The sequence below is a fragment of the Pseudorca crassidens genome, chromosome 3, assembly GCF_039906515.1.
Source record: "Pseudorca crassidens isolate mPseCra1 chromosome 3, mPseCra1.hap1, whole genome shotgun sequence".
NCBI lineage: Eukaryota > Metazoa > Chordata > Mammalia > Artiodactyla > Delphinidae > Pseudorca > Pseudorca crassidens.
The window spans coordinates 111,299,631-111,313,157 of NC_090298.1; positions in this window are offsets into that span (position 1 = coordinate 111,299,631).

The following is a 13,527-nucleotide window of genomic DNA, read 5'->3' on the forward strand; positions in this document are numbered from 1 at the left end:
GAAGGAAAGAAATCATAAAAATCAGACCAGAAAAAAATGAGAAAGAAATGAAGGAAACGATAGCAAAGATCAATAAAACTAATAGCTGGTTCTTTGAGAAGATAAACAAAATAGATAAACCACTAGCCAGACTCATCAAGAAAAAAAGGGAGAAGACTCAAATCAATAGAATTAGAAATGAAAAAGGAGAGTAACAACTGACACTGCAGAAATACAAAGGATCATGAGAGATTACTACAAGCAACTCTATGCCAATAAAAAGGAAAACCTGGAAGAAATGGACAAATTCTTAGAAATGCACAGCATTCCAAGACTGAACCTGGAAGAAATAGAAAATATGAACAGACCAATCACAAGCACTGAAATTGAAACTGTGATTAAAAATCTTCCAAAAAACAAAAGCCCAGGACAAGATGGCTTCACAGGTGCATTCTATCAAACATTTAGAGAAGAGTTAACACCTATCCTTCTCAAACTTTCCAAAATATAGCAGAGGGAGGAACACTCCCAAACTCATTCTACGAGGCCACCATCACCCTGATACCAAAAGCAGACAAAGATGTCACAAAGAAAAAAAACTACAGGTGAATATCACTGATAGACAAAGATGCAAAAATCCTCAACAAACTACTAGCTAACAGAATCCAACAACATGTTAAAAGGATCATACACCATGATCAAGTGGGGTTTATCCCAGGAATGCAAGGATTCTTCAATATATGCAAATCAATCATGTGATACACCATATTAACAAACTGAAGGAGAAAAACCATATGATCATCTCAATAGGTGCAGGGAAAGCTTTCGACAAAATTCAACACCCATTTATGGTAAAAACCCTCCAGAAAGTAGGCATAGAGGTAACTTTCCTCAACATAATAAAGGCCATATATGTCAAACCCACAGCCAACATTGTCCTCAATGGTGAAAAACTGAAACCATTTCCACTAAGATGAGGAACAAGACAAGTTTGCCCACTCTCACCACTATTACTCAACATAGTTTTGGATGTTTTAGCCAGAGCAATCACAGAAGAAAAAGAAATAAAAGGAATCCAAATCGGAAAAGAAGAACTAAAGCTGTCACTCTTTGCAGATGACATTATACTATACATAGAGAATCCTAAAGATGCTACCAGAAAACTACTAGAGCTAATCAATGAATTTGGTAAAGTAGCAGCATACAAAATTAATGCACAGAAATCTCTTGCATTCCTATACACTAATGATGAAAAATCTGAAAGTGAAATGAAGAAAACACTCCCATTTACCATTGCAACAAAAAGAATAAAATATCTAGGAATAAACCTACCTAAGGAGACAAAAGACCTGTATGCAGAAAATTATAAGACACTGATGAAAAAAATTAAAGATAATACAAATAGATGTAGAGATATACCATGTTCTTGGATGGGAAGAATCAACATTGTGAAAATGACTATACTACCCAAAGCAATCTACAGATTCAATGCAATCCCTATCAAATTACCACTGGCATTTTTCACAGAACTAGAACAAAAAATTTCACAATTTGTATGGAAACACAAAAGACCCTGAATAGCCAAAGCAATCTTGAGAACGAAAAACGGACCTGGAGGAATCAGGCTCCCTGACTTCAAAGTATACTACAAGACTACAGTAATCAAGACAGTATGGTACTGGCACAAAAACAGAAATATAGATCAATGGAACAGGATAGAAAGCCCAGAGATAAACCCACGCACATATGGTCATCTTATTTTTGATAAAGGAGTCAAGAATATACAGTGGAGAAAAGACAGCCTCTTCAATAAGTGGTGCTGGGAAAACTGGACAGGTACATGTAAAAGTATGAAATTAGAACACTCCCTAACACCATACACAAAAATAAACTCAAAATGGAGTAAAGACCTAAATGTAAGGCCAGACACTATCAAACTCTTAGAGGAAAACATAGGCAGAACACTCTATGACATAAATCACAGCAAGATCCTTTTTTTTTTTTTTTTGTGGTACGTGAGCCTCTCACTGTTGTGGCCTCTCCCATTGTGGAGCACAGGCTCCGGACGTGCAGGCTCAGTGGCCATGGCTCATGGGCCTACCCACTCCGCAGCACGTAGTATCTTCCCAGAATGGGGCACAAACCCGTGTCCCCTGCATCGGCAGGTGGACTCTCAACAACTGCACCACCAGGGAAGCCCAGCAAGATCCTTTTTGACTCACCTCCTAGAGAAATGGAAATAAAAACAAAAATAAACAAATGGGACCTAATGAAAATTAAAAGCTTTTGCACAGCAAAGGAAACCATAAACAAGACGAAACGACAACCCTCAGAATGGGAGAAAATATTTTCAAATGAAGCAACAGACAAAGGATTAACCTCCAAAATTTACAAGCAGCCCATGCAGCTCAGTATCAAAAAAACACAAACAACCCAATGCAAAAATGGGCAGAAGACCTAAATAGACATTTCTGCAAAGAATATATACAGATTGCCAACAAACACATGAAAGGATGCTCAACATCACTAATCATTAGAGAAATGCAAATCAAAACTACAATGAGGTATCATCTCATACCAGTCAGAATGGCCATCATCAAAAAATCTACAAACAATAAATGCTGGAGAGTGTGTGGAGAAAAGGGAAAACTCTTGCACTATTGGTGGGAATGTAAATTGATACAGCCACTATGGAGAACACTATGGAGGTTCCTTCAAAAACTAAAAACAGAACTACCATACGACCCAGGAATCCCACTACTGCGCATATACCCTGAGAAAACCATAATTCAAAAAGAGACATGTACCAAAATGTTCAGTGCAGCTCTATTTACAATAGCCAGGACATGGAAGCAACCTAAGTGTCCATCAAGAGGTGAATGGATAAAAAAGATGTGGCACATATATACAATGGAATATTACTCAGCCATAAAAAGAAACGAAATTGAGCTATTTGTAATGAGGTGGATGGGCCTAGAGTCTGTCATACAGAGTGAAGTAAGTCAGAAAGAGAAAGACAAATACCGTATGCTAACACATATATATGGAATCTAAGAAAAAAGAAAAATGGTCATGTGGAACCTAGGGGCAAGATGGGAATAAAGACACAGACCTGATAGAGAATGGAGTTGAGGATATGGGGAGGGGGAAGGGTAAGCTGTGACAGGGTGAGAGAGTGGCATGGACATATATACACTACCAAACATAAAATGGATAGCTAGTGGGAAGCAGCCGCATAGCACAGGGAGATCAGCTCGGTGCTTTGTGACCACCTAGAGGGGTGGGATAAGGAGGGTGGGAGGGAGGGAGACGCAAGAGGTAAGAGATATGGGAACATATGTGTATGTATAACTGATTCACTTTGTTATAAAGCAGAAACTAACACACCATTGTAAAGCAATTATACTCCAATAAAGTTGTTAAGAAATAAAAAAAATTTTAAGAAAAAAAGTAAGGACATATTGTACAGCCCAGGGTATATAGTCAATATTTTATAATAACTATACATGGAGTATAACCTTTAAAAATTATGAATCACTATGTTGTACACCTGATACTCACATAATATTGTAAATCAACGGTACCTCAATTATTTTAAAGTTAAAGAGCTCCTTAAGGTGCATTAAGAGAGCAAGAATGGCAATGGAGACCTGCTAACAAATCAGTTTCTTAATGGATTTGTAACTTAGCTGAACAAGTGGTAACTGCGATAGCAGGTTTAACCACTATACTCTTTTAAATGTCCTATTCTTATACATTATTTAACTTATAATGGGCCACTGGTTAAAGTCCGGAAGTATAAGAAACACTGATGTTAAAATACAACAAATTAATGAAGACTATAAAAAATGATAATAATTGTGCACAATCACCCTAAGATGATTTTTGCCAGATAAGGAAGTTGCAGTCATCTGATCAGAAATCACATATAGTACATCGAGCTATCTTTACTCCTTCAAAATGTGAAAGTTTAAAAAGAAAACATAGTGACAATTATATCCAATTTGCCTTTTCATTTGTTTACAATCAAGACTGCCCATACACAAAATATGTTATTTGTGACAAAATGCTTACAAATAACAGCCTGAAACCAATCTCTCTTACCTTGTCATTTCAAACATAGTCAAAATAAACCATTTGTGTTTTTTAGTGCAAAATGCGAGAATCCAAAACACCAGGTCATGAAAGCAGCTTTTGTCTATTTGCTATTGAATCACATAATTAAATTTCAATCTGGGTTTTAATGTATATCCAGTCCCCATCAAACATGAGAGATGTCATATTTATTTCTTGGCAAAGCATGCTTTTTCTTGCATAACTAATTAAAAGAAATTAAATTAACTAATGCCTGCAAAGCACTCGCTATAGCAACTAATATAGAGGAACCACAAAATAAATGTTAGCCATTATTTTTTTTTTTGAGAATTTCTTTTTATATATATATATTTATTTATTTTGGCTGCGTTGGGTCTTCATTGCTGCTCAGGCTTTCTCTAGTTGTGGTGAGCGGGGGATACTCTTCGTTGCGGTGAGTGGACTTCTCATTACGGTGGCTTCTCTTGCTGCGGAGCATGGGCTCTAGACGAGCGGGTTTCGGTAGTTGCAGAGCACGGGCTCTAGAGCACAGGCTCAGTAGTTGTGGCACACAGGCTTAGTTGCTCCGCGGCATGTGGGATCTTCCTGGACCAGGGCTCGAACCGGTGTCCCCTGCATTGGCAGGCTGATTCTTAACCACTGCGCCACCAGGGAAGTCCCTAGCCATTCTTCTTCTTATAATTAAATTATTATCAGTCGTTAAATGGGAAGAAGTTTAATTTGTTCTAACATTTAATTAATATTATTAAATGCTATTTGTGGAATAAACTTGATAATGTAAATGTTAATAATACTTATCTCAATTTTTTAATTAAAATTATGTTTAAATTAAAATGGTCTAATCTGTACCCAATTTTATGTATTTCTTCTTAATCTCTCAAATTATAAACTTACAAATTATAAGGGTTTATCAATAACAGACAATAGTTTTTCCTTTCTGTGTTAGCAGTAACCAATTAAAAGGAATACTGGAGGTGGGGAAACTATCTCATTCACATAGCCAAAATGATATATCTAAGAATTTTTTTTAACATCTAATGTATACGATGAGTAAAAGAACATGGGCTTTTGGAGACAGACTCTGGTTCTGACTTTGGACCTAAGGTGATCAGGGACAAATCACCTACCCTTCACATTCTTCTGTTTCACCATTATTAAATAGGAATAATGGCAAACCTCTCTCTTACAGTCTTAAGAGTTAAACGTATTCATAATGTATTTAGAACAAAGCCCTTCACGGCATTAATTTTCAATAGGTATTATCTATTTTTACATGATAGACGAAATGATAAAACTCTACTGAAAAAATATAAAAGAAGAGTTGAATAAATGAGGATACACATTATGTTTCAGGATGGAAAGAAAGCTCATTATAGAAATGTCAGTTCTCAGGTTGTTCTGTAAGTATCATTTACTTCTGATCTGAATTCAAATAACAGCAATTCTTTCTGAAAATTGTCGACATGACTATAAAATGCAACTGGGAGAATAAATTTATGAGACTAAGAAAAACATGAGAAGTTAGAGTAATGCAAGTTAGTTGTATTATGGGGTGTTAAAATGTTATGTCAGTGATGGTGAAGCAGATAAATTTAAAACACTTGGTTTCCCAGAGGTAGATCCTGAAATGTGTAAAAGCAAAATATTTGATAAAGGTCATGGCACAAGCTAATGAGGAAGGAATGTACTATTCAATAAAATATATTGGAATATTTATTCAGCTATTTGGAAAATAAATTAATTTAGAGCCTGTCTTCATACCTTATACCAAATAACATCCAAAGAACTTTTTTTAATTAAACCATAATAAAGTTGAAAGAAAATAGAGGTAAAAATGTATTTGATCACCAGATAGATAAGGAACATTTAAGTAGCAAAAGAATTGTCTCCATTATCATTGTCATAGATAGTACTTATTATACATTTACTATGTGCTAGGCAATGCAGAAAGTGCTTTACATACTTTTCTCAAAGCAACAATATGATGTCTTATCAATTCCATTCTAGAAACACGGAAGTTTAAGCATAAGAAGGAAGGAAGGGCAGAATCAGCGTATGAACCTGGGCAGTCTGATTCTACAACCTGCGCTCTTAGATTTTTACCGCCTAAACATACATATAATTGAAATAAAATTGGAGAGGAAAAGACAAAGTTATAAAAAGAAAGAAAGTAAAGAAAACAAATGAGCCAAGATATAAACAAAAACTTTGAAATAGAAGAAATGCAAATGGATAAGAAAGGGAAAAAAGTTAACTTCTGTATATCAACTATACTTTAATAAAATGAATTTTTCGTGCAAACACCACTCACTCACCAAAGCTTAAAATGAAAACTTCTTAAGTCAGACAGAGAGAGACAAATATATGATATCGCTTATATGTGGGACCTAAAAAAATGATATAAATGAATTTATATACAAAACAGAAAGAGACTCACAGGTATAGAAAGCAAACTATGGTTACCAAAGGGGAAAGGGAGTGGGGGAGGGATAAATTAGGAGGTTGGGATTAACAGATACACACTACTATATATAAAATAGATAATCAGCAAGGACCTACTGTACAGCACCAGGAACTCTACTCAAGATCTTGTAATAACCTATAATGGAAAAGAATCTGAAAAAGAATATGTATATATACGTATAACTGAATCACTTTGCTGTACACCTGAAACTAACGCAACATTGTAAATCAACTCTACTCCAATAAATTTTTTTTAAAAAAGAATAAATAAATATATTTTTTAAAAAAGAAAATACAGAAAAAAGTTGAACTTCTGTAATCAGTTGTGCACACACAAAACAATACACTGGGACACCTTTTTTAAACATAAAATCCATGTCACTTTCTTTGTTTTCCTTTACGATGATCATACTTAGAACTAGTAAGATCTTTGGGAGGCATCAATTAGGCATTGCCAAACTGCCTTCCAGAAATGACACACACTAATTTATACTCCCCACAAGCAGCAAAAGAATAGGAAGCCTTAGAAGTACTTATAGCTTTTGATCTAGAAATTCTACTTCTAGGAATCTATTCTAAGGGCAATTTTGGAAATGCAAAGTTATAATCATAGAGATGTGTATTTAAATTTTTTCATTAGAATAAGGAAATTGGGGAAATAATCTAAATGCCCAGCAATAAGAAAGTGGTTATGTAAACTAAGGTATATCTAAGAGATATTATACTGTATTATACTGTAACTCAAGGGTCAGCAAACTATGGCCTGTGGACTGAGTCCAGTTTACTGACTGTTTATTTTTTCCTACTTTTGTCAATAAAGTTTTATTGGAACATAGCCACATAAAAAATAAATAAAATTATGACTTCATTATATACCACTCAAAAATGACTAAGTTATCTTTAAAATTCTTTTGGGACTGGAAGATTAAATTACGGCAAACCAAGTTCATGTGACAAAAAAACAAAAACTGAAAAAAAAACCTGGCTCAGCCACTATTCCTGGTTTATCCACCATATTCCTCTCCAGTCTTCTCCATTCTTGCTCTGTGCCCCAGGAGGCTAGCCTATCTAGATTGCTTAAGTGGGTTTCTTTTCCCCTGGCTTCCAGTTCAGCCACTAGAAGGCACCCAGAGATGAGAGGATTGGAAGGAAAAGACGTATTTACTCCCCCTTCTCCTCTCCTTCCTGGCAGTCACTTGACAGTAGTTACATTTCCAACAGTAGTTCCCTTCAACAACTTCAGAGACCCCTCGCCCTTGTCTACCGCTTTCACTGGGTTCCAGGCACAGCTCCTTCCCTCTCCTCTTTTAGTCCAGGGGAGGGAATGGCTTGTTGCTCTTACTAATTTCTGGGTGCTTCACCATCTTTTTGTCTACTTTGGATCCCTTCATCCTCCTCACACCTTTATAAATAGTTCTTTCATTAACTTCTCTTTAATTACTCTTTTGAGTGTGCCACTTTTCTCTTGACTTTTACAATACTTGGTACTGGAAGTGGCACCAGGAAATAGGGCCTAAAAATGGGATTTGGGTAACTAACCTAATCCATGAGAGCCTCCTTTAAGGGCAGATGGGATAGTTACAATCTGTGGTAAGGAGGGGAATTACAACTATTCAAATCACTGGTGATGGTAAATGAAGAGTGACAGTCGAAGACAAAATGTAGGGAACTGAAGTGGCTCTGGCACTCTGGCACTATAGTGACAATGGTGATTACAAAGACCCTGGGATGGGCCAACTGCCCTGACTGCTGTAGGGAGAATACACACAGAAAATGACAAAATGAAGACCTTGAATTCCTGAGTTAAAAAAAAAAAAACAGGTAGAAAATCAGGAAGACTTCATGGCAGTTTGAAGGAGTCCCCCATCCTCCATAATGGCAGGGCAGATATGGCACAAAGCCTAATTATAAGCATTACAGAGTTCTTATACCGTGAATATGGATATTTGCCAAATCTCTTATACTAAGGCAGTGGTTCTCAACTGGGAGCAGTTTGCCTCCCAGGGAACATTTGGCAATGTCTAGAGACATTGTGAGTTGCCACAACTGTGGGGCGTACTACTGGTATCTAGTGGATAGAGACCAGAGACGATGTAAGTATCAGAGGGGCACAAGATAGCCTCACACACAATTATTTAGCCCAAAATGTCAGTAGTCCCGAGGTTGAGAGACACTGTGCTAAGGTAAGAGGGCACTGGCTGGGAAGATATAAGACCCTGTACATGGAATGGGGACATTTAGGTAGATGAGAACTTTGAACCTCTAAATCCTCTTGATATTTCCTTGCTGATTGAAGTGGATCCTCATCCTCATTCAAAGAACCAGATTTCCCTTGCATAAAAATCTTGTGTGAAGTTATTGAGCTAACAAATCCTGGTCAATAAAAATAATCAGAAACCATTCATTTTCACATGGCAGGGACAGCAGTATACCTTCACTCTCTTATCCCAAAGTTACGTCAACTCTCCTATTCTGTCACAATATAGTCTGTTCTCTGTTCTGTTCTCTGTCTTAACTCTCTTGCTATCCCATAGAAAATCACAATAGCCTATTACATTGAAGTAATTATGCTAACTGGACCTGTTGAGAAGGAATGAGGAAGCACCATATATATTTTAGTAAGACATAGGCATGCCAGAAAATGGGTGATAAACTCGGCAAAAATTCAAGGGCCTGACATATAAGTAAAGTTTCTAAGGGTGCAGTAGCCCAGAACACATAGGTATATTCCCTCTAAAGTGACAAAAATATTGCTTTCCTTCCACCATTCACCACAAACGAAAACATAATACGTGATTTGGCCTCTTTGGATTGTAGAGGAAATATATAACACATTCGGGCATCTTGTTCTGATTTCTTCCTAGATAACTGCTAAGCCTTCCAGTTTTGAGTGAGGTCTGGATCAGGAGAAGCTTCTCTAGAAGGTCCTGGCTATAAGCTGCTCTGTGGCTCTTATGTGGTGACTCCAACACATCCAATTGTACTAGAAATATTTCTGGCAGATAGAGATGTTATACAGAGCCTCTAGCAAGCCCTAATATAAATATTACAGCACAAATCCCAAGGTTTTAGAGTGGGAATTCTGCTAGTAATGGTGCTGCATTTGTAAAGCAGCTGCTGGCTTCCTGCTAAGCTGAGGAAAATGCCGAACACCAGACCATGGGATACTAAATGACTATGTGACATAAACCACCCATCGTGAACTAAGTGCTGTGTGATCCGCTGAATTACAAAATTGGAAGTAAAGCGAAGAATTATATTGTCAGATGGAAATGGTATAGATAAGATCTAGTCTGTACAGGTCAGAAGGAAGAGTAGATTGTACAGCAGGTGGCTCAGACTCCCATGGCACTTATTCCCAAAGCTTCAGCCCATCTGCCTTGACCCACACCTATGCCTCATAGAGAACTCCCTACAACCAGTAAAGAGATGAGGGAAAAGCATGGCCTGGTTTACTGCTGGCTTGCACAGTGTGCTCAACTGAGTCAGAAGTGGATGGACAATACATCGCAATCCCACTCAAGAATGACCCTGAAAGTCAACGGTGAGGGGAAACCCTCCCAATGCCTCCCAATGGGCAGAAACTCAGGAAATCCATGGAAGGAGAAAGAGCCTGATAAATCTACCCTGATTAGTCAGTCACTACCAGGTAGACAGCTTGTCAGAAACATACAAAGAACAAGAATGAAATATTGGTGACATAGACACCTATGAGGAAGGACGACTCAGAGTGAGTGGAGTACGTGTGAAGATGTCCTTGTCCCACGGGTATCCTCACCAGAGGGAACTGAGAGCACAAAGGCTCTCAAAAATCACACGGATGAAAGGACCATCTTTGTGAAGGCGATCACCTATTTTCCCAATTACCCCAGCACTTGATCTATAGGCCCATGTAAAGTTTTAACCACGAGGTTCAAAAACAAATAAGCCAGCAAGCCAAGGTGCTGGCAGAGGATCAGCGGCACATGGAATGGTCGGTGAAAAACCAAAGCTAAGGTTATCAACTTTTGCCTCACGACTGGCTGCAGACCAGACTGCAGCTCCTGTGTTTTATGTTAATTGATTGTTTATTTTTTCCCACTACCTTGTATGAAGCACACCAGTAGAAGCTAACGTTTTAATTAGATTCCTGGTGGGAATATAACTGGATTGATCTCCTCATGCTAAAATCCAATAGCTGATGGGACTTTGTGTTTCCATGGTGTTGGGGCCATAGCTTTTTCCCCCTGACAAAGGAGTAGAGCCCTATTCTGTGCCCCGGGTGGCTGGCCCAGGTGGACTGCACGACCCAGGCTCCCTTTTCATCTCTGGCTTTTGGTTAGGTTTGCCAATGGGAGAGTACTAGGAAATTGGAGGAAAAAGAGGTTGTAGTGTTTACTCTCCCAGCTCCCTCTATACTAAATCCTAGTTTATAAAACAGCTTAAGGCCACAGATTCTGCTCAGCTGCCTCTCTCTTATGACCTCAGCTCTCCCTGAGTTCCTAACAGCTCCTTCCTCCTCCCCCTACAAGCCCAGGGGTAGCAATGGTTTCTGGAGATGCAGTTGCTAGCCCAGAAGTGCAAGACCATCCCCTGCAGGTTCCCTTCATCCAGTCCACGCCATTGTAAACAGTCCCCTCTCTAACCTGTCTTAAATTGCCCTTTAGGTTTTCTGTCTCTTTCCTGCTACAGGTAGCTTCACTTCTCAGAGCAGAAAACCAAGGCCTAGAAGAGGGACAGATTAAACTGCTCCCTTTCTTCCCACAAGGGCCTCCCTAGGGACCAAACCACAAGGCCCTGCCTGGACATGATCATCCAGAGAACACACGTCTGGAAATCTCCTTGTCTATATTCACAAAATGGTTTGCAGGCCGGTGAAAAATGTTTTCCAGAGAGGGTAACAGAGTTAGTGTAAGCTAGTCTCCAACCCAGGACTCCAGGGCCCCAGTGTGGGACACTGCCATTCCATCTGCTGTCATAATTCCGTAGAAGAGACATATATCCAAAAGGTACCAATGACCTGACCTGCAAGCCTCTTCTGCCTGAATTACTCTGGGACAGCCAGGGCTGGTCCACCTCTCTGGAACGGCCTCAGCTTCCCATCACCCTCACTCACACACTCACACACACACACACACACACACACACACGCATGTGCACACACACATACACACACATGCACTGATCACACACCATGTACCACACTGCACCAGGCATGAGCATAGTTATGCTTTTGTTGTCTCACAGACTGATGGAAGATTTCCTAGGCAAACAGAGATCACTTTTAAAATGGGAAGGAAAAATTGGAAATGCCTAAATACACACAATGGAAAATTATGCAGCTATTAAAGATATTTATGCAGAATCTGAAACAGTACAGAAAGTGTTTATGACAAAATGTTAAGAGGAAAAAGCAGGGTACAAAATGATATCTTATAGTATGCTTAACACTGTATAAAAATGCATAACGAAAAAATGGACTGGAAGAAAATGCTAACAGTGGAACGTGAGATGAAATTGCTCTGTACTTAACAAAGCTCTTATAATAGGCATCAATTACTTTATGTCCTGTATTAACCTTCTTAACCATACAAGTAATTTTGAAAAATATTCTCATTTTTAAAATACTCCAACTGTAGGTATGAAACGAAAGTCCCCCTTAAGGATGCCACCCGCAATCCCAGTCCCCTCCCCAGATAATCACTGTTTTCAATTTGCTTTGTGTAGCTTTTACGGTATGTAGAGAAATAAAGGGAGGATTTAACATAAATGGCATGTTATACAAATTATTCTGCAACTTACTTTTTTCACTTAGTAATAAAGCTTGGGGGTCTTTACATAACACTATGCACATAACTAGCTGAAGGACTTTTACCCTTAAAAGCAGGTCCTAATATGACTATTCCACAGTTTAATTAATATTTAGGACAATTTAAGCTTGTTTCCATTTTGTCACTGTAAAAAACAAGTTGGAAGGAACAGTCACATAAATGTCTCTTTGCATACATTAGGTCTATGTTTCTAGAATAGGTATTAAGAAGTGGAATTTCTGGATTCCAACGAGAGAAAGCCCACACACAGCAACGAAGACCCAATACAGCCAAAAATAAAAACAAATAAATTAATTTAAAAAAAAAAAAGGTTGAAGGTCTGGATACTTTAGTGTTAAAAGTTCCCATAGACAGATCAGATCTCTCCAGATACCACTGGCTACTTCTGGGGAAATTGGGGGTCTCAGCTGGTCAGTGGGTCCTAGGGCTCTAGAGGTGGGGTTTCCTAGCCTCCCAGGGGTCCATGGGGTCGCTGAGGGACTGCCCAGCGCCCAGGAACACAGACTCTCCACATCTGCCCACCAGATGTGCCCTGGGGATCAAACCACAGACCCTGCCTGGTTCCAGCTGCCTGCAGCATCCTATTTCATATTCAGATTATGAAAAGGAGTGTAGCCAGGGGAAAAAGTTTCTCAAAAAAAGCCCAGCACCCACTAAAGCTCACCATGAACTTTATATCTCATGCAGAAAGGAGTTTATATCTCTAAGATCTGTCCCCTGGGGGTCTGGAAGTCAGAGCCAAGCGTTTTAATACTCCAGATACTTCATACCTGAAAAAAACATAACTTATAACAACTGTCTTGCTTTCTGAAGAAATAATGTCTGAACTCACAAAAGCAAAATGGATTCCAACTCAACCTGATCACAGCTACAGTGGGCTCTGTCTGGCCCTTACCTGATAGGCTGGGTCTCAGCAGGGGCCCCCTTGGCCTTTCATTCCTCAGGCAAAGCTCTCAACAAAACCTCCCTTTAAAGGCCCCTGAACAGGCCGCAGAGGGCCTCTGTGCTCCCACCCCTGATTCCCTTCCATCCAAGGCAAGGAGCCGGGGCCCAGGGAGGGGCAGGATCTGATGGAGACCTCACCCTCCTGCCCAGGCTCTTCCCACAGGACCCCTCCTGCAGGGTCCCAGGGCACAGCCCAGCAGCAAGGAGGAAGGCTCAAACAGCCAGGACAAGGTAC